Source organism: Chiloscyllium plagiosum, chromosome 21 (assembly GCF_004010195.1).
Source record: "Chiloscyllium plagiosum isolate BGI_BamShark_2017 chromosome 21, ASM401019v2, whole genome shotgun sequence".
Classification (NCBI taxonomy): domain Eukaryota; kingdom Metazoa; phylum Chordata; class Chondrichthyes; order Orectolobiformes; family Hemiscylliidae; genus Chiloscyllium; species Chiloscyllium plagiosum.
In genome coordinates, this window is record NC_057730.1 from 54376501 (window position 1) to 54398079 (window position 21579).

The following is a 21579-nucleotide window of genomic DNA, read 5'->3' on the forward strand; positions in this document are numbered from 1 at the left end:
CTAGCTTCCCACAGAGTTCTTGGGTACACCTGACCAGGTCCTGAGGATTTATCCACTTTTAACCGTTTCAAGACATCCAGCACTTTCTCCTCTGTAATCTGGACATTTTGCAAGATGTCACCATCTATTTCCCTACAGTCTATATCTTCCATATCCTTTTCCACAGTAAATACTGATGCAAAATATTCATTTAGTATCTCCCCCACTTTCTGTGGCTCCACACAAAGGCCGCCTTGCTGATGTTAATGTAGCCTATGGGACAATGTTGGTTTATTGATCCAACTAGATTTGGCACTCTGATAGTTTTAATGATTAAATGTGGTTCTGCCACAGGGTGGAAGAGATTCCTGGTCAGCCATGAAATAGAAAGGATTTGTTGCCACAGCAATTCGGACTCTATTTTTGGGGCTGTGGGGAGGATGATAGCTGTCCAGTTTTATTTATTCATTCATGCAATGAGGGTGTTATTGGCTAGGCCAGCATTTATTGCCCATCCCTAATTGCCCAGACCACTGTTGAGAGTTTACCCCATGGCTGTGGTCTGTAGTCACATATAGGCCAGACCACATAAGGATGGCAGTTGCCTTCCCTAAAAAACATTCATGAGCCAGGTGGGTTTTTCTGAAAATCTCCAGTGCTTTCTCAGTCATCATTAGACTGTAGATTACAAAATTTATTGAATTCAAATTTCACCACCTGCTGAGGCAGGTTTCGAACCTGGGATGTCCAAACAACTAGTGTGAATCAAACTGGTAAAAGAATGAAGAGTGTGTTCTGAAGAAGAGTCACTGGACCTAAAATGTTAACTCTGCTTTCTCTCCATACATGTTGCTGGGCCTGCTAAGTTTTTGCCTTCTTGCTCACCCATAGTGAAAGCTGTTACACTGTAAGCTTTGCATAGTCAGGAAGAAGTGATCCCATCCAGAGTGAGACACAGCAGAGTGAGTATATTGTTTGGGGAATTTGGAGGTACCTTGGGAAATCAGTGTAGAGGGCAAGAGGTGCTTTTTGCTTGCTTTTTATTGGCTCATATTTTTTTTTTGTTAAAAAGGGTAAATTGAAGGCCAGGATCAGAGTCCAACACAAAAGAGTGCTTTTCACATGAAGACTTTAAGTTCATTGATTGGTGATAACTAATAATTTGTCTTTCTAATATCAGTTACTTTCAGATTGAAGATAAAAAAGGGAAATATTTTCAGGCTACAAACTAAAAGACCAGCATAAATTTTTGAAAAATCCAATTAGAAACCAAGTAAATAAAATAAAGATGTAGGGTCAAGCAGTGTGTTGTAACTGCATGATGTGGGAGCTGGTGGAGCTCATTCATAGCGATCACATCTGTGGCAAGTGTTGGTTGCTTCAGGAACTCAGGCTCAGAGTTGGTGAGCTGGAATCTGAGCTTCAAACCCTGCCCCACTTCAGGAAGGGGGAGTGTTACCTGGACACCGTGTTTCAGGAGACAGGCACACCCCTTAGATCAACTATCTGAAATTTGGTCAGTGGTTGGGGATGATAGGGTGTGACTGTGACGGAGGCAGCTAGAGGGATCCAGGAGGTAGTGCTGAAGGAGCCTCAGTCCTTGAGTTTGTCTAACAGGTTTAAGATTCTTGCTCCCTGTTGGATGAGAGCAGGGGTTGTAAGGGTAATGAGCAAACTGACCATGGCACCATAGTACACAGAGCCATTCAAGAGGGGAGAAAAGAGAAATGTAGTTGTAATTGTGAATAGCAAAGTCATGAAATAGACACTGTCTCACTGTTCTCTGTGGCAGGATCATGTTGTCTGTCTGGTCCCTAGGTTCAGGATATCTCATCTGAGCTGCAGAGGGCCTTGGTACGGGAGGTGAAAGATCCAGTTGTCATGGTTCATGTCGGCACCAATAATTTTGCGAGAAGGACAAAACAGGTTCTGCTGAGGGAATATGAGCAGTGAGGGACTAAATTAAAAAGCAGAACCAAATCTCTGAGTTACTATCTGAGCCATGAGCAAATTAACAAGATTAAATATTTAAATATGTGTCTCAGAGATTGGTATGGGATGAAGTGGTTCAAATTTATGGGATATTGGCACCAGTTCCTTAGAATTATAGAAACCCAACAGTGTGAAAACAGGATATTTGGCCCAACAAATCCACAATGACCCATTCCCCTACCCTATTACTCTACATTTCCCCTGCCGAATGCACCTAACCTACACATCCTTGAACACTATGGACAATTTAGCATGGCTAATCAACCTAACCTGCACATCTTTGGACTGTGGGAGGAAACCAGAACACCCGGAGGAAAGCCACTCAGAAACATGAAGAATGTACAATCTCCACACAGACAGTAGCCTGAAGCTGGAATCAAACCTGCGACCCTAGCGCTGTGAGGCATCAGTGCTAACCACTGAGCTACCGGCTGGAAAGGTGGGAGAGATCCACTGGGATGGGCTCCGCCTGAATCATGCTGGGATCAGAGTCCTCGCAAATTGCATAACTAGGGTTGTGGATAAGGCTTTAAACTAAATGTTTGTGGGGTGGTTTCAGTTGCATGGAAAATTAGGGAAAACAGGGAGGACTCAGCAGACGTTATTGAAGGTTCCAGAACATGTAATAGGACAGAGATTATGGAAAGGGTCAGGAATCTAACGTCATGCACAGCAGATAAGGAGACATCTATGAGAAAGGGTTCAGACAACACAGGATTGAGTGAATTGTGCTTAAATGCATACAATATACGAAACTAGGTAAATGAGCTTGTAGCGTAAATTGAAATTGCCACATACGATGTTGTGGTTATCACAGAGGTGTGGCTGCAAAGGGATCAGGGCTGAGAACTAACTATCCAAGGATACACAGTCAATCAAAAGGACAGGCAGATGGGCAGGGGTAGCTTGCTTTGACAGTAAGAAATGAAATTAAGAAAGCAAGATGTAGTATAGACTCGGAAAGTGTCAAATCTGTGTGGGTATAGTTGAGGAACCATAAAGGGAATAAAACTTTGATGGGAGTTGTCTAGCAGGAGTCAGGATTTAGGGAAGAAAATAAATTTGGTGGTAGAAATGGTATGTAAGAAAGGCACAATTACAATTATTATGGGGGACCTCAATATGCAGGTAGACTGAGAAAATCAGTTTGACCGTGGATCTCAAGAAAAGGGATTCATAGAATCTCTACAAGATGATTTTTTATTTGGAGCAGATTCTGGTAGAATCCACTAGGGAACAGGCAATTCTGGATTTGATGATGTGTAATGAGGCTGATTTGATTAGGGAGAAATGAAATAAGAGAGTAAGCTGGCTAGTAATAAAAGAGAAGATTGCAAGAGTTTATTTAGATATATAGAAGTAAGAGAGAGGCAAGAGTGGACATTTTACTGCTGGAAGATGAGACAGGAGAAGTAGTAATGGGAACAAAGAAATGGTGGAGGAACTGAATGGGAGAAACTTTGCATCAGTCTTCACAGTAGAAGACACCAGCAGCATACCAGAACTTCAAGAGAGTCAGAGGTAGTGGTGAGTGGAGTGGCCATCACTAACAAGAAGGTGCTGGGGAAGCTGAAATACCTGAAGGTGGATAAATCACCCAGACCAGATGGACTACATTCCAGAGTTCTGAAGGAGATAGCTAAGGAGATTGTAGAGACATTGTTGGTGGCAATCTTTCAGAAATTACTGTATTGGGGATGGTCCCAGAGGACTGGGAAATGGCTAATGTAACCCCTGTTTAAGAAGGGAGGGAGGCAGAAGACAGGAAACTGGCCAGTTAGTCTGGTCTTGACAGTTTGTAAATTTATAAAGTCCATTATTAAAGATGATATTGCGGAGTACTTGGATGTGCATGGTCAAATGTGCTGGGTCAGCACAGCTGTGTCAAGAGGAGGCTATGCCTGACAAATCTATTAGATTTCTTCGACAAGGTAATGAGCAAGTTAGACAAAGGAGAGCCAGTGAATGTGATCTATTTGAATTTCCAGAAGGCCTTTGACAAGGTACCACACAGGAGCCTGCTAAATAAGATCAGAGCCCATGGTGTTAAGGGCAAGATACCTGCATGGATAGAGGATTGGCTGACTAGTAGAAAACTGAGCGTGATGATAAAGGGGTCTTTTTCTAGATGGCAGCTGGTGAATAATGGAGTTCTGCAGGGGTTCATGTTGGGACCACAACTATTCATGTTAAACATTAATGATATGGATAAAGGCACTGAGGGCATTGTTGTTAAGTTTGCAGATGAGACAAAAGTAGATGGAGGGGCAGGTAGTGTTGAGAAAGCAGGGTGACTGCAGAAGGACTGTGTTAAAAGAGTCAGCAAAGTAGTGGCAGATGCAATACAATGTGGGAAAGTGTGGGGTTATGCACTTTGGTCGGAAGAATAGGGGCCTAGACTATTTTCTAAATGGGGAAGGGCTTTGGATATCTGAAGCACAAAAGGATATCAGTCATCATTCAAGATTTTTATAAAGTTAATATGCTAGTTCAATTGGTAGTTAGCAAGGCAAATGCAATGTTAGTATTCATTTCAAAAGGGCTAAAAGTCAAGAGCAGAGATGTACTGCTGAGGCTGTATAAGGCTCTGGTCAGATGGCATTTGGAATATTGTGAGCAGTTTTGGCCCCCTGTATCTAAGGAAGGATGTCTGGATGTGGAGGTTGACAAGAATGATCCCAGGGATGAAGATTTTGTCAAATGTTAAATTATTGAAAATTCTGGGTCTGTACTCAATGGAGTTCAGAAGGATAAGGAGGGTATCTGATTGAAACTTGCAAAGTACTAAGATAGAGTGTGTTTCCACGAAGAATTTTCCATGAATGGGAGAAGCAAGGACTCGAGGACACATCCTCTACAGGATGGCCCCTTAGAACGAGATGAGGAGGAATTCCTTCAGCCAAGGGGTGAAAAATCTGTGGAACTCATTGCTGTAGAGGGCTATGGAGGCCAAGTCATTCAGTGCATTTAAGAGAGAGATCAATAATTTCTTGATTGGTAAAAGGATTAAAGGTTATGGGGAGAAGGCAGGAGAATGGGGTTTGAGAAACATATAAGCCATGATTGAAAGGTGGAGCAGGCCTGATTGGCCAAATAGCTCGATTCTGCTCTTGTATCTTATGGTCTTATGGATCAGACTTTCCTTCAGGCACAAAACCAAGAAGATAATTGCATAAAACTGTCAGAAAATAATACAGTACTATCCAGTTATTCTGGGGCAAAGATGAAATTCTATTTACAATAGCTTGTACAAGATAATAGTATAATGCAGGTCACCTGGTTGCTCTTTGTATCTTCATGAATATCATTGCTCGGGGTTTGTATTCACAACATCAACTGATTTGCATGTCCAAATAATTGAGTACTCATTGTCTTTTTTAAAGATTTTTTTGTTTGACTAACTGCTGTAGACACAAACTGGATCATAAAGCATACAATCATAGAAATTACACCATAATGTTAATCCTAGCTCTTCAATTTAAACTCCAACGCTAATACTTCACGTTTTTAATCTTCAAATACTTACGCGATTTACTTTGAACTGGACTGTATGGCCTCAGGCTCAATACCAACTGTTATAAAGCTTCTCTGTTCTAATAACTGCATAACTGCATGTGAAGACACATCTTTCAACATCATTCGACTTCCCTGTGTTTTTCTCATGCTAATCCTGTGCTTTTGTTCCCTTGTGCTAGTTCCCAAGAATACCATTGCTCTGCTTAACATCTGATCATGAACACACACATTTAGACTTACTGTTTGTTTTCTGTCCCCATTGCTTCTTTTTACATCCATGTGGCTACCTTCCATATGATGTTCCTCAAATACTATATGAGATTTCATATATGCCTCCTGACTAACATCCCTGAAAATCCTTTATAAATAAGATTAGATTCATCTAAATCCCTCTGTTTTAAACTATGAAAATGGAATCTGGGTAATCCAAGATGGGGGATGGGAAAAAATTGTGTCTGTAAGGGCGGCTCCTTTTTTGAGGTATTTTCAGTGTTGGAGCTGATTTCTTCGAATTCTAGGATCTGTAGTTACTGTCTAAGCTGTTATAGAGTCATAGAGTCATAGAGATATACAGCACAGAAACAAACCCTTCAGTCCAAATCATCCATGCCAACCAGATAACCCAACCTAATCTAGTCCCATCTGCCAGCACACAGCCCATATCCCTCTCACACCTTCCTATTCATGTACCTATCCAGATGCCTTTTAAATGTTGCAATTGCATTAGCCTCCACTACTTCCTCTGGCAGTTCATTCCATTCACGCACCACCCTGTGTGTGAATATGTTGCCCCTTAGGTCTCTTTTATATTTTTCCCTCTCACCCGAAACCTATGCCCTCTAGTTCTCGACTCCCCCACCCCAGGGAAGAGACTTTGTCTATTTATCTTATTCACGCCCCTCATGATTATATAAACCTCTACAAGGTCACCCCTCAGCCTCCGAAGGTCCAGGGAAAGCAGCCCCAGCCTATTCAACCTCTCCATATAGCTCAACCCTGGCAACATCCTTGTAAATCTTTCCTGAACCCTCTCAAGTTTCACAACATCCTTCTGATAGGAAGGAGACCAGAATTGCACGCAATATTCCAAAAGTGGCCTAACCAATTACCTGTACAGCTGCAACATGATCTCCCAACTCCTGTATTCAATACTCTGACTAATAAAAGAAAGCATACCAAACACCTTCATCACTACTCTACTTTCAAGGAGCTATGAACCTGCACTCCAAGGTCTCTTTGTTCAGCAACACTCCCCAGGACCTTACCATTAAGTGTATAAGTCCTGTTAAGATTTACTTTCCCAAAATGCAGCACCTCACATTTATCTAAATTAAACTCCATCTGCCGCTTCTCAGCCCATTGGCCCATCTGATCAAGATCCTGTTGTAACCTGAAGTAACCTTTTTCGCTGTCCACTACACCTCCAATTTTGGTATCATCTGCAAAAATACTAACTATACCTCTTATGCTCACATCCAAATCATTTATATAAATGACAAAAAGTAGTGGACCCAGCACTGATCCTTGTGACACTCCAACTGGTCCAGGCCTCCAGTCTGAAAAATGACCCTCCACCACCACCCTCTGTCTTCTACCTTTGAGCCAGTTCTGTATCCAAATGGCTAGTCCTCCCTGTATTCCATGAGATCTAACCTTACTAACCAGTCTCCATGGGGAACCTTGTCGAATGCCTTATTGAAGTCCATCTAGCTCACTTCCACCGAGCTGCCCTCGTCAATCCTCTTTGTTACTTCTTCAAAAAACTCAATCAAGTTTGTGAGAGATGATTTCCCATGCGCAAAGCTATGTTGACTATTCCTAATCAGTCCTTGCCTTTCCAAATACATGTACATCCTGTCCCTCAGGATTCCCTCCAAAAACTAGCTCACCACCGATGTCAGGCTCACTGGACTATAGTTCCCTGGCTTGTCTTTACCGCCCTTCTTAAACAGTGGCACCACATTAGCCAGCCTCCAGTCTTCCGGCACCTTACCTGTGACTATTGATGATACAAATATCTCAGCAAGGGGCCCAGCAATCACTTCCCTAGCTTCCCACAGAGTTCCAGGGTAAACCTGATCAGGTCCTGGTGATTTATCCACTTCAAGACATCCAGCACTTACTCCTCTGTAATCTTGACATTTTTCAAGATGTCACCATCTATTTCCCTACATTATACTATATATCTTCCATGTCCTTTTCCAAAGTAAACACTGTTGCATAATGCTTGTTTAGCATCTGCCCCATCTCCTGTGATTCCAAACAAAGGCTGCCATGCTGATCCTAGTTACTCCTCCTAGTTACCCTTTTGTCCTTAATGTATTTGTAAAAACCCTTTGGATTCTCCTTAATTATATTTGCCAAAGCTATCTCATGTCCTCTTTTTGCACTCCTGATTTCTCTCTTAAGTATATTCCTATTGCCTTTAAACTCTTCTAAGGATTCACACAATTTATCTTGACTTTACCTGGCATATGCTTCCTTCTTTTTCTTAACCAAACCTCAATTTTTTTAGGCAAAAGTGAGGACTGCAGATGCTGGAGATTAGAGACAAGATTACAGTGGTGCTGGAAAAACACAGCAGGTTAGACAGCATCTGAGAAGCAGTGAAATCGACGTTTTGGGCAGGAGCCCTTCATCAGGAATGAGGCTGGAAGCCTCAAGTGTGGAGAGATAAATGGGAGGGGCTGGGGCTGGGGAGAAGGTAGTTGGGAGTGCAATAGGAGGATGGAGGCAGGGGTAAAGGTGACAGGTCAGACAGGATGGTGGAGTGGATAGGTGGGAAGGAAGATTGACAGGTGGGACAGATCATGAGGATGGTGCTGAGCTGGAAGGTTGGAACTGGGCTAAGGTGAGGGAAGGGGAAATGAGGAAACTGGTGAGGAAACGTTGATGCCCTGGGGTTGAAGGGTTCCGAGGCGGAAGATGAGGCGTCATGTGGTGAGGCAGTGGCGGTAGAGGAGGCCCAGGACTTGCATGTCCTCGGCAGAGTAGGAGGGGGAGTTGAAATGTTCAGCCACAGGGCGGTGGGCCTGACTGGTGCGGGTGTCCTGGAGATGTCATTCCCTACACTAACCAGCCATTCCTTTAGGGGATGCTGTTTCTAAAGTGTGAACCTTTAAACGTGTGTTGACTTTATCACGATTGCATCACCAACACTTTAAAGTGATTTGTTGTATTGTTTTGGAACTTTAGGGGAAAAAAATCAAAACAACGGCCCTTTAAAAAGGAGGTTGACAGAAAGGCAGTGACCACATGGGAAGTGATTCAAACGGAGAAAGAAACCCAGTAGTGACCTGCACAGCTGTTGCCTTTGCTGGCTGGTTTCAAGTATCTCTGGACATCGGAGTTTGATCTAAGAGCAGCAAAATTAAAGAACTGCCAGAGGAAGTGGTGGAGTCTGGTACAATTATAACATTTAAATGGCATCTAGATGGGTATATGAATTGGAAGGGTTTAGAAGAATATGGACCAAATGCTGGCAAATGGGACAAGATTAATTTAGGAAATCTGGTCAGCATGGATGAGTTGGACTGAACGGTCTGTTTTCATGCTGTACGTCTCTATGACACTAATTCTTTAAAATCACTGATTATCTATCCCAAGAAAAAAAAAACAAATTTACTACCATCTTAATTTTGATTCAAATTATTCTTCCAATAGCCTTCCAATATTCTTCCAGTATCCCATGGCTCCAATAGGGTGCCCGGAATTGAATGCAAATATAACAATGGCCCACAAGTTTCTCAAAGTGTTGAGATTAAAACTTGCATCTTTAGAGCCAGTATCATTGTGTCCATTGTCTTTACATACAGTTGAATGGAATCATTTAATTTAAATTAACTCTATGGCTACCATAAAACAGGAAAATTCAGGACAGGCAGAATATGTGAAGAGGGTTATCATTTTGCATCCAATATGCTGTTCTTCTCTTCTGAGGCTGCCAGACCTGTTGGGATTTCTCCAGCATTTGCTATTTTGCAGCTGTCTGTGATTACCGTATATTGGAGTCTGGAGATGTTAAATGGTATGTGAAAATGAACACAAAAAAACATACCTTTCTGACATGACTCAGGCTGAAGTACAATGTTTCTCTTGTGCCTTTGGTAAGTGCAGCTATTTCTCTTAGTCTGCATGAAAAGGAACGTGACATTTCTTCTTCATCTGCAAGAACTGTTATAAAGCTGTTCAATGATTCCTCCTTTGAATCCTCCCACTTCCTCCAGACGAAAGGAGTAGCCATGGTCACCCACATGAGCCCCAGCAATTCCTGTCTCTTTGTCGGTTATGTAGAACAGTCCATCTTCCGCAGTTACACCGGCACCATTCCCCACATTTTCCTCCTCTATACTGATGACTGTATCAGCGCCACCTCGTGCTCCTACGAGAAGGTTGAACAGTTCATCAACTTCACCTACACATTCCACCCCAACCTTAAGTTCACTTGGACCATTTCAGACACCTGCCTTCCCTTCCTGGACCTCTCCATCTCCATCAATGGTGACTGACACAACGCGGTCATCTTCTACAAACCCACTGATTCCCACAGCTGTTTACACCACATCTCCTGCCAACCTGTCTCCTGTAAAAACACTATCCCTTACTCCCAAATCCTCCACCTCTGCCTTATTTGCTCCCAGGAGGACCAATTCCACCACAGAACACACCAGATGGCCGCCTTCTTCAAAAACCACAATATCCCCTCCCACGTGGTCGCCGATGCCCTTCAGCACATCTCATCCACTTCCCACACCCCGCCCTCGAACTCCACCCTTTCAACTGCAACAAGGACAGAACCCTCACCCCAGTCCTCACCTTCCACCCTGCCAACCTCCATATATATCACATATTCTCCGCTGTTTCAGCCACATACAAATGGACCCCACCACCAGATATATATTTCCCTCCCCTCCCCATCCGCTTTCCGTAAAGACCATTCCCTATGCAACTCTCTTGTCAGGTCTACGACCCCACCAACCCACTCTCCCCTCCCGGCACCTTCCCCTTCCACTGCATGAATTACAAAACCTACGCCCACATCTCCCTCCTCACCATACACATCCATCAGAGTTTTATCTGCACTTCCACACGTCATTTACTCTATCCATTGCTCCTGATGTGGTCTCCTCTATGCTGGGGAGACAGGACACCTACTTGCAGAGTCCTTCAGAGAACATCTCTGGGACACCCGCACCAACCAAACCCACCACCCCGTGGCCGAATACAACAGCTCCCCCTCCCACTCCACCAAGGACATGCAGGTCCTGGGCCTCCTCCGTCACCACACCCTAACCACTGACGCCTGGAGGAAGAATACCTCATCTTCCACCTTGGGATCCTCCAACCATATGGAATTCACTTCCTCATTTCCCCTCCCCCCACCTTATCCCAGTTCTAACCTTCCAACTCGGCACTGCCCTCATGACCTGACCTACCTGTCCATCTTCCTTCCCACCTATCCGCTCCACCCTCCTCTCTGACCTATCACCATTACCCCCAGTTCTGTCTACCTATCGCACTCTCAGCTCCCCCCCCCCCGCCCCCCCCCCCCCCCCCCCCCCCCCCCCCCCCCCCCCCACCCCCACATCTCTTCAATCTCTCAGCTCACAAGCCTCATTCCTGATGAAGGGATCTTGCCCAAAACGTCGATTCTCCTGCTCCTCGGAAGTTGCCTGTCCTGCTATGCTTTTCCAGCACCCCATTCTCAAACTATTCAATGTCAAGTGTATCCTTACCAAACGTTTTGTTAAGGAAAGAATGTGAAAAGCTAATTACCAAATTAGGACTATGCTAGCACTTTGCATAAAGATCTAGGAGTTTCACTTTGGGCTGAATCTTTTAAAGGAAAGAGTCACTGCCCACCGCATAACATAATAAAAGTTTGGTGTGTTCCTGCTGGCCCTGAATGAACACAGTTAAAACTATTGGACCTTTACTTGGCTCGAGGCCAGACTTCCACCCTATCAGAGAGCTAGTGGCCAACCAAGTAACTGGAGGGTCTCATGCATCAACAGAACCCCTTGGAATAATGGCCACTGTTGGGACTGCATGTGGTCTTGAAGAGAAGGCTTTGGTGGAAGCAATTCTGGGAGTCAATGGGAGCTGTCTGGCAGGCCCTGGTGAAAGAATTGTTTTGATGGGGTGGGGTGGGGGCAAATGAGGAAATATAAGGGCAGGAGGACCCAGGTGAAGACAATACCTCCAATGTGTCCAGGATACCCTCATTAGGAAGCACAGCCCTCGCCTAGCCGTGGATTCTTGGCATGGGCTAGTGGTGGTGTGGAATTCCTTAGATGGTCATTGGCCATTAAATTGTCAAAAGTATTTAGAAAGGAACATGTAAAAGCAAATTGTTAGAAAAAGGAATAGTAGGAGTAAGCAAGAGAAAAGGTGCATCTCTCTCTCTCTCTCTCCTGGCTGTTTCTTCCAAGTCCAATACCTCAATATTTGGACTATTTGTAACAATCTTAAAACAAAACTAAGATGTGACCTCAATTCAAAGGCCTGGATCTAACTGAATTTATATCCAAATGGAAGTTTGGTATGAAGAGGTTTCCAATGGTCTATGGCTTTCAAAGATTCAGCTTGGTCCAAAAGAGATATAGTTTCTGAAAGGATTCACCAAACTTTATCCTTTGTTTCACAGACCATTCGGAAAGAAGGATATTTATCTCCTTTTTTTTAATACCATCTCCACAGAGTTTGTTGTTTGTGTCTGTCATGTGAATGTGTTTGTCTGGGATTAGGGGGATACAGTTCTAATTTTGGTCTAAGGTTTGGTTGAGAGAATCTAACCATTGCCTGTTGATATTCAATGGCATTACTATCACTAAATCCATGACTATCAACATTCCGGAGAATTACCATTGACCAGAAACTGAACTGGACCAGCCATATAAGTACCATGGCTACAAGAAAAGGTCAGAGACTAGGGATCCTTCAGTGAGTAACTCACCCCCTGACTCCTCAAAGCATGCCCATTATCTACAGCGTAAATGTCTGGAGTGTGGTGGAATACTTCTCATGTTCTTGGATGACTATAGTTTCAATAACACTCAAAAGCTTGACAACATCCATAACAAAGCACAAAGCAACTCACTTGATTGGCATCATATTTACAAACATTCACATCCTTTACAACAGCGCACATTAGAAGTAGTGTGTACCATCTATAGACTGCATTGCAGTAACTCCCCAAGGCTCTTTTAGCAGGGCCTTCCAAATGCACTATCAATACCATCCAGAAGGCCATGGGCAGCAGATACATGGGATCATCACCACCTCCATGTTCCACTCCAAGCCATGAACCATCCTGACTTGGAAATTTATCACTATTCATTCAGTGTTGCTGGGTCAAAGTCCTCCCTTCCGAACAGCAACTGGACTGCAGTGGTTTAAGGAGGCACCATCTTTTCAAGAGCAACTACAGATATGCAATAAATGCTGACAGGCCAGCGATGCCCAAATCCCCTGAATTAATAAACAAGAGTATGATATAATGAGCTATTCTTGACAGTTTGGAAAACTGAATGCGGATCTCCTCAGAGACAGGATTGCCTTTCACATGAGAGATCATAGAATCCTACAGTTCAGCCTATTCAGTCTGCACTGACTCTACAAAGGGCATCCCACCAGACTCAGCAACCCCACTCTAACCCCATAAAACTGCATGTACCACAGCTAACCTTCCTGGCCTACACATCCCTAGATACTATGGAGCAATTTACCATGGCCAATCTTCCTAACTTGCACATGTTTGCAAAACACTCAGCCACCATACCCCCCACAGATCCTGCTGTGAAAGGTCATCTGCTAAGAAAGGAGAATGCTCTCAAAAAAGGTATCAACATGTGCAGAAGTTCTAAGGTTGTCAATTATCACTTAGATAATATTAATGACAGAACAGGTGAGGATATGCAAATATTACAGACTGAACAAGGACAAGCGGCACGGTGGCTCAGTGGTTAGCACTGCTGCCTCACAGCACCAGGGTCCCAGGCTCGATTCCAGCCTCGGGCAACTATCTGTGTGGAGCTTGCACATTCTCCTGTCTGCATAGGTTTCCTCTGAGTGCTCCGGTTTCCTCCCACAGTCTAAAGATGTGCAGGTTAGGGTGGATTGGCCATGATAAATTGCCCATAGGTTAGGTGCGTTAGTCACACGGAAATGGGTCTGGGTGGGTTACTCTTCGGAGGGTCGGTGTGGGCTTGTTGGGCTGAAGGGTCTGTTTCCACACTATAGGGAATCTAATAATATATTAGAAAAGGAAGAAATGTCTAAAAAACACCAGGAGAAAGTCAAAGCCAGATAGCTGGACACAAAAATTACATAGGGCTACACCCTAAGGAAAAGAAGCATGTCCACCATAGGAAGAGTAGTGCTCTAACTGCAGACGTTGAATCACTTTGCACACGAGAGTTCATAGAAAAGGAAGAAATGTCTAAAAAGCACCAGGAGAAAGTCAAAGCCAGATAGCTGGACACAAAATTACATAGGGCTACACCCTTAAGGAAAAGAAGCATGTCCACCATAGGAAGAATAGTGCTCTAACTGCAGACGTTGAATCACTTTGCACACGAGAGTTCAGCTGGAAAGAAGCAAAGCAAATCTATAAAGATGGCTGCTTGACAGAAGTCAGGCAATGAATCACTGAATCACATACAGTACAAGGTTGACATTGTTAGACCTAAAGGTGATAAATGGTTTGTGGCTATTAGAATGATTAATGCAGAAAGAGAGCATCAAGCAAATGTGAAGTACCAGTTAGATACTGATGATTCATGCAACGTTGTCAGTTTTGAAGAACTGTGTGAAGTTGCTCAAGATGGTGATCCAAAACTGTAGCTTGAAAGTGAGGTTGTGGCCAGATGATGGAATGAAACTCATCTTAGGAGGACAAGTGAAGTTGAAAGCCCAATTCTCTCAACGGGAAGTATGAAGATCTGGAGCTCTGGATTGCAGACATTAAGCAAAATCTACTCATCTAACCTTAAGTAAGTCTAAAGTTTGGATTGATAACCTTAAACATGCCAGAAGATATTTGAGCCATTAAGTCATTCCTTCTGATCAGATCCCAGAGGATTATAAAGATGTTTTTACAGGCCTTAGAAGTCTTTCTGGTGAATATCATGTTAAAGTAGATGAGAGTAGGAGATCAGGTCAGTATCTGCTGAGGAGAGTTCCAGCTGTCCTTAAGTCCAAGCTGAAAGACAAGAAAGAGGAAATTGAGACCTCACAGATGCAGAAAAGGTTCTGAAATTGGAAAGCAAGATAATAGTGCCAAGGTATCATTTCTAGAAGAGCTGGTGACTGCTGATATGCAAGTGAAAACAGAATAGGCGGTCATCACTGAACAGTAGAAGCAAATGCGTGATAAGAAAAAAATGATGAAGATGATGATGTAGTTGAAGATGCCTGAAGTCAACAGGGATGCAGCGGTCAAGAGATGTCAAATGATTGCAAGATGGTTTGAGAAAGCAACCAAAGTTCTCACCTAATTTGTCATCAGCATTTGAATATTTATGCAAGCTCACTGATAACCAGTTATATTTTCACCCAGGACATTAACACAAACTGAAAGGTGCTATGTTCAGATTGATAAAGAATTCATGGCTGTTGCTTGTAAGCATTTTAATCAATACCTGGCTGGGAGGTACAGAATTACAGTGGACTCCCACTACAAGCCACTTCAAACCATCTTTATCAAAATACTTTGATCTGCTCCCAAACATCTGTAAAGAATGCTGCTTTGTTTGCAAATATATCATCTGAACATGACATGCAAGCAAGGGAAACACATGCACATTGCTAACTTGCTGTCAAGAGTAGCACTGCCCAAGAGGAAAGTTAACGATGCTCAGACAGATTGTTGAATCTGGAAAATGCAACAAGAAACAGCTTGACATGTTCTGGAAGTCGTGAACCCAGAGCAGTTGTCGAACATGAAGGGGAAATGCCTTATTTAGATTCAGCCCTCACCACAGAAATTACACTCTTCAAGGAAGCAACATCACATCACAAATGAGATAGTAGACAAACTGATAGCAACAACTTGCATTCATGTCGTTCAAAGACCTGAACGCTTCAGAGATAATGAATGAAATGCACATGCAGAAACTGGTGGAAATTGGACAGACTAGAATTATCACAGGTATGTCAATGAATTATCCTTTTTTTTGTTGATTAGGTACGTTAGGCAAACCTGTAGCTGCAAATGGTATGCATGCTCATTTCTTTTTGTTTATTTGTTTTTATGAAAAAAGGGAGCGCCAGAAAGCCAGTGTATACACTATGACCACAAATCTGCAAGAATCTGATTTCATTTTAACTTGTGGCAGCCATTAGACATATTACTTGAAACAATCACCGTGCTTCAAAAATGTCATGAGGCAACTATTCTTTTTATAATTTTCTCCTGCAGTCTACTGCCACTGAGCAAACAAATGAAATAGGCACAACAGCAAAACCTTATTGCCACAATTGTAGCAGTATCACTGCAAATCATCTCATGCAGTTTTTCACAGCTGAAAATCTGTTTTTCTAATTTACTATTCCTTCACATTACAAAATTAAATGCCAATGAGGCATTATTGGGAAATAATTACCTTACATTTTGTCAGCATTCCTGACATTAGATAAGAATGCTGTCACATTCAAACACAATGTGGATTTCCCATATCCTGTTCTGCCAAAGACCTTTGAAAATTGACCTAGTTAGAGTGACTCCCAAAGCTGAAAGCTGATGAGGCAAAACTGAGCGTATCTGGCTACATGTTCCACATCAGCTCAGTACACACACTCTTTTTTTACTGAAATTTGAAAATTAGTGTTTTAACTGAGATCCAATGGTAAATTTTGAACAACATAGAGTTGAATCAGATGCACATTTTTAAAACAAACGGCTCAGTTTTTAATCAGGCAGGAAGCTCCAAGATAAGGCTTCATAAATTCTGGTGGTGTTAAGCCTCACTGGGGTAGTATACTAGAAATCAAGCCCCACCATTCCTGGAGTTATCACAAAATTTAAAAATTTTGTAAAATTACACAAAATTCCCAAGTTTACTTGTCTTTTTAGACCAAGGTAGGTAGACAGTGTGGCCAGGCTTCTGTACTCAAAATTAATTACTATGTATAACAAACAAATGGGTTTTATCTACAGATAACACTCATGAACTTTAGATATATCATTATACTAATTTTACACACACACGAAAGAGTGGGAAGGCAGTTCAATGGTCATTGAGATGATCCCTTTGACTTGTCAGCACCCATTGCTCCTTGATCTTCCTTCTCCTGGTACATTCAATGATTTGCAGGAGGAAGACTCCAAATGATAAGGGAAAATAAACTGGCTTTCTTCAAGCCTCTATAACATCTTGCTGATCATATTCTCCCACTCACTGTAAGCAGAAGTACTCATCACTACTGGGACATCTTGGGCTTCTTGCACTGGTGCCATATTTAAAAGGCAATCATGCACCTGGTCAAATGCTGTAGGAATGGATCTGCCCTCCACAGTTAGTTTTATTTATTCCAGATATGGCAGACAAGGAAAAATTGGGGCCTTAATTTGCAGATAGGGACCTGGAGGTGCTGGTAGATGGGGTGATGCAGAGGGCATCAGAGACAGCAGAGTAGGTCACTAACTGAGACCCTGTCAGCCTGGTCTTACACTGCCACCTGGGTCAGTGCAATTTCCATGGGCTGGAGAAATGTGCAATAATGCTGCAAGAAGGTTGATTATGTTCTTCACTCTGCCAGGTTAAGTGCCATAATCTTTTCTCTGCTACCTCAACTCACTCTATCTCTGTTACCGCACCCACTTCCCAACAGGATTCTCTAGCACTTCGACCCTCACATGTAGCAACAAACCTCACTCATTCCCCTCCACCCAAATCTCCCTTCCCGCCCCTCTGCACCTCCTACTCACTGACTTGGAACACCTCACCAGATTTCCTCCACCTACATCATAAATAACATCCACTTTCATCTTACTCACTGGCTCTCTTTGTTTCATTGCAGAAGGAAACACCTCATAATGATGCAGAAACAGCCATAAAAGGTGGCAAGGTGCACGACATTTAGCTCCTTACCCGTTACAAGGAGAGGATCCTGATCCTGATTGCCATGTCCAAGCCCCTGGACTTATGCTGGAGGCTCTCTTTGGTTTACTGTGCTGAGATCACCTGACTAAAGTGTGTCGCCCTTGACTTCACTAAGGATTGCTACACTTCTACTTTGAGATATGGCCATTTACTTGAAGCATGTACAGTGTGTTTGTCATGTAAGCTGCTGGAACATGATGCAGGGAGTGAGATTGCAATAGCATGGTGCCTTACAGCAACATGTCAAACCTTTTAACTGCTGAATGCTGATAAGCTACAAGGTTTTATATCTGCCCTCAAATGTATGGCAAGACAGAAGTGTTCTGAGCCTGTTGGTTTGGCTGAAGTGGCAGAGTGCAAAGGCAAGGCAAGAATGCTGTCAGCACCCAGGTGGACTCAAGCTGAGTGGATGCTAAGATGGCAGGTGAAGAGCCTCAAGAAGCAGACTGGTCCATTTGATGAACTGAATGCCTATTCCTGTGTGGAAAGCCTTCTTGCAGCAATATTGCATTAAAAGGTGCCAATGTGCCCCAAGGTATAGCATTTAAGTGCATAAGTGTAATGACAATGGATTGGCGATGTGTCTGAGGGTGCAGATGATGTGTTGGATGTCACTGTCTATGTATGTGGAAAACATGCATCCGTTGCCCATGACCTGAGCCATTGGTGCTGGACATCCTCAATGGTGGTCTGCAGGATGGTTTCATATTTCATTTTGTCTTTCAGGTCTAGTTTATATCTGACGGGTAGTAGAATAGGAGGGTGTATAATAATGAGGTGAGATGATGTAATAATGAAGGTGAAAATGAATTATTATTCCCATCAGTGGCACGGTGGCTCAGTGATTAGCACTACTTTCTCACAGCTCCAGGGACCTGGGTTTGATTCCACCCTCAGGTGATTGGCTGTGTGGAGTTTGCACATTCTCCCCTCAGTGGCGTGGGTTTCCTCCGGGTGCTCTGGTTTCCTTTCACAGTCCAAAGATCTGTAGGCTGGGTGGATTGGCCATACTAAATTGTCCATAGTATCCAGGGATGTGCAGGCTACATCAATTAGCCATGGGAACGCAGGATTACAAGGTGTAGTGACTGGAACAAGGAAGACAGGTGGACTCATTGAATATGAGTTCCTTGATTGGGACTGTTAACCTAGTCTAATCAGGGAGTCCTGGCTGACAGATATAAACAGAAGTCTTAGGGGTTCTGCTCACTTTAGGAGCCAGTTCTAGGCTAGCTGGGTCAATGTCATGCACAATGCATGTGTAAATAAAGGTGATTTTGTGACAGAGTACTGACCTTCATGGAATTATTTCAAAAGAGGTGGAGTAGGGTGGTGGCTTTGGGTGGGATGCTTTTTAGAGAGTCAGTGAGGATTCAATGGGCCAAATGGCCTCCTCCACACTGTAACGATTCTATGATTTAATAGGCTTCTCACTGCTCACTAGTAAAAATCTTGTCTTGATGTCTGGAACTTAGTTGGAATTTGCAAATTGTTGGTTTTGATGTTGAGAAATGCCTCACTCAACTTCTCACGTGATTCTCTCAAATTTCTCACCATAGCCCAAGTCATTGAGGTTTTGAGGAAAGATTCCAACCATTATCTTTTAAAATTTTCTCTGTATTTATTTAAAATTAATTCAAAAATCCTACCAGTTATGGAAAGAAAAGCAGCCAAAGTAAGAAATAAAACACAAAATAAAATAGAGTTTGCAAGAACTATGGCCGTGATTTGAAGTATGGTGTTAGATCAAGTTGTTTTGCTTGAATTTTATCATTTGGTCACTTTATATCTACACTCTATATCAGTTTTAGACGTTGTGATTATAGAGAATCCAAGAAATTGTACCACAAACAGAGTATTGAAATCACTGGAGCATTATGTAGAATTTAGCTAACTTGTTTCAAAGATGGTATATTAAATAAAACATAAATGTGTCAGCTGGTTGATCAATGTCAAGTACAATGAATTCAACTTGAGCTAAATATTATGTTAGAAAACCAACTTATCCACATAAGTTCCATCTTCAGTAACTAACAGAAAATAGGCTTAACACTGCCACCTAATTTTAAAATTGCATCTTTAAAATAGGCTGTACTGCTGAAGTCTCCCTTTGTAAATGGAATGTTAACATATTTCAAGTTATTTGATTATTGGAAGCACTGCTGTAAATAATTCCACATACCCAGTACTGCAAGAAGACCTAGATATGTGAAGCATGCTCTACATATATATTGTTCTTTTGAAGCAACTAGGTCACATAATGGATTAATATATTATCTATTCACCTTTCAAATTGTGTTTTAATCCAGTCCATTAGGCAGAGAAGTGTCATGAAGGAAATCCAGAGCTTAAAGCCTAAGCAGCTGAAGGCACAGTTGCCAAAGCTAGAAGAACTAAAATTGGGGTTGCACAACAGGCATGTTTCAAGTTGTGCAATATCTTCCCTGACTTTACACTGTTTTGCTTTTTATCATTGATATTAACTGTGTATAACTGTATGAAATCAGCTCTTCGGGATGTCAATGTTTGTCATGCTATTACATACTTATCCTAAGTTTCAACAATTACTGAAAAGCTATTCTGTTCACTTAAAAAATGGAACCTCTGAAGCTGATTGGATATTACAAAATAAATGACCACTGCACTGAATTTTAGCTGTTAGCTTAGACTACTGACCAATTTTTGGATGATCCAAAGACAAATGAGAGGCCTTTTGTACCCAATTTTACAGGTGATCCATCAGGTATCAAAGCATAAACACATTTCAATTCCAACTTTCAAATTATTCCAGAAATGGTTTCTTTTGGCATTTTGCTAGACAATTCATGAGTAACTTACAGAAAAAAATCAATGTTTATTACTCTTTTATACATAAAGTAACGCATATATACTATTATATCACAGTCTCACCAAATTATGAGTTCAAAAATTTTATCAAAACAAAATTCATAAGTAAGAAATACTGTTTGTTAGAGAAAAAAAATAACATTTCTCTGATGATCAGATATACGAGATGCCTAAGAATCCTGGCTGCAAAGATCTGGAGTAATTTTCTCTCCAGAATAAAACATAATAGGCACCATACTGCTGCACAACCAGTTTTCCAGTTAGTTCTGGATTGTATTTTGCAGAGTGCAGGAGTGAAGTGAAAAGAGCAACTCTTAGATATATGTAGTTCTGCTTTGTAATTAATGCCCCTGAATTACTTCTAGGGGAAGAAGACAAAATGTGGCTGATCTCTAAGACACTGCTAAACTAATTTATCTTAATTTGTCTTTACAAAAATACATTATTTAATCCAAATAATATATTTATCATTGCAGAAAAAAATTAGGGGGATGAAAATCTGTTCTAAACTTTATTTCGTTGGACTTTGTGGTGAAATATGCGTAATATGTATAACAATTGGTTTTGGAATGTTGACTTGTTTTTAAAAAAAGGCAGATGGATTTTGGTCACTTCCATCACGATTTTATTTCTTTTAACAAATCAGAAAATCAGTTGAACATTCAGTTCCAAGAAGACACATGAGTGCTGTAATGTAAACTGTGTGATTGATATATTTAATATCATTTATTGTAAGTTTAGGTTTCTGGCTTTTAAGAGAGTAGCTGATGGATTTCTCTGTGTCTGAAATTAATAATCAACTTGAAAGCATTTCTGCTCCCATGTTAATTTTTAAGACTTTTTTAACGGCCTCATTTCAGAATGAAGGGCTTTTTATGCATCACTAATGAAGTTTATTTTGTTTCTCTTACATTGTTTTGTGACCTAGCAAGGTTTGTGAGAGACTTGTGGAACTTGTTTTTCTCTTAAAGCTCAAGGGAAATATCCAATGCTTAGAGGTACTTTGGTTTCAGTTTTTCTTGAGAGTTGAGAAAATCTATGAAGTCCTTGGAATAGGATGCCTATGTAGACCTGTCCCCCAGAAATAGTGGAGGAGGCTCCCTGAGAGTAAATATTTAAAGTTAGTCAGCAGACCAAAAGT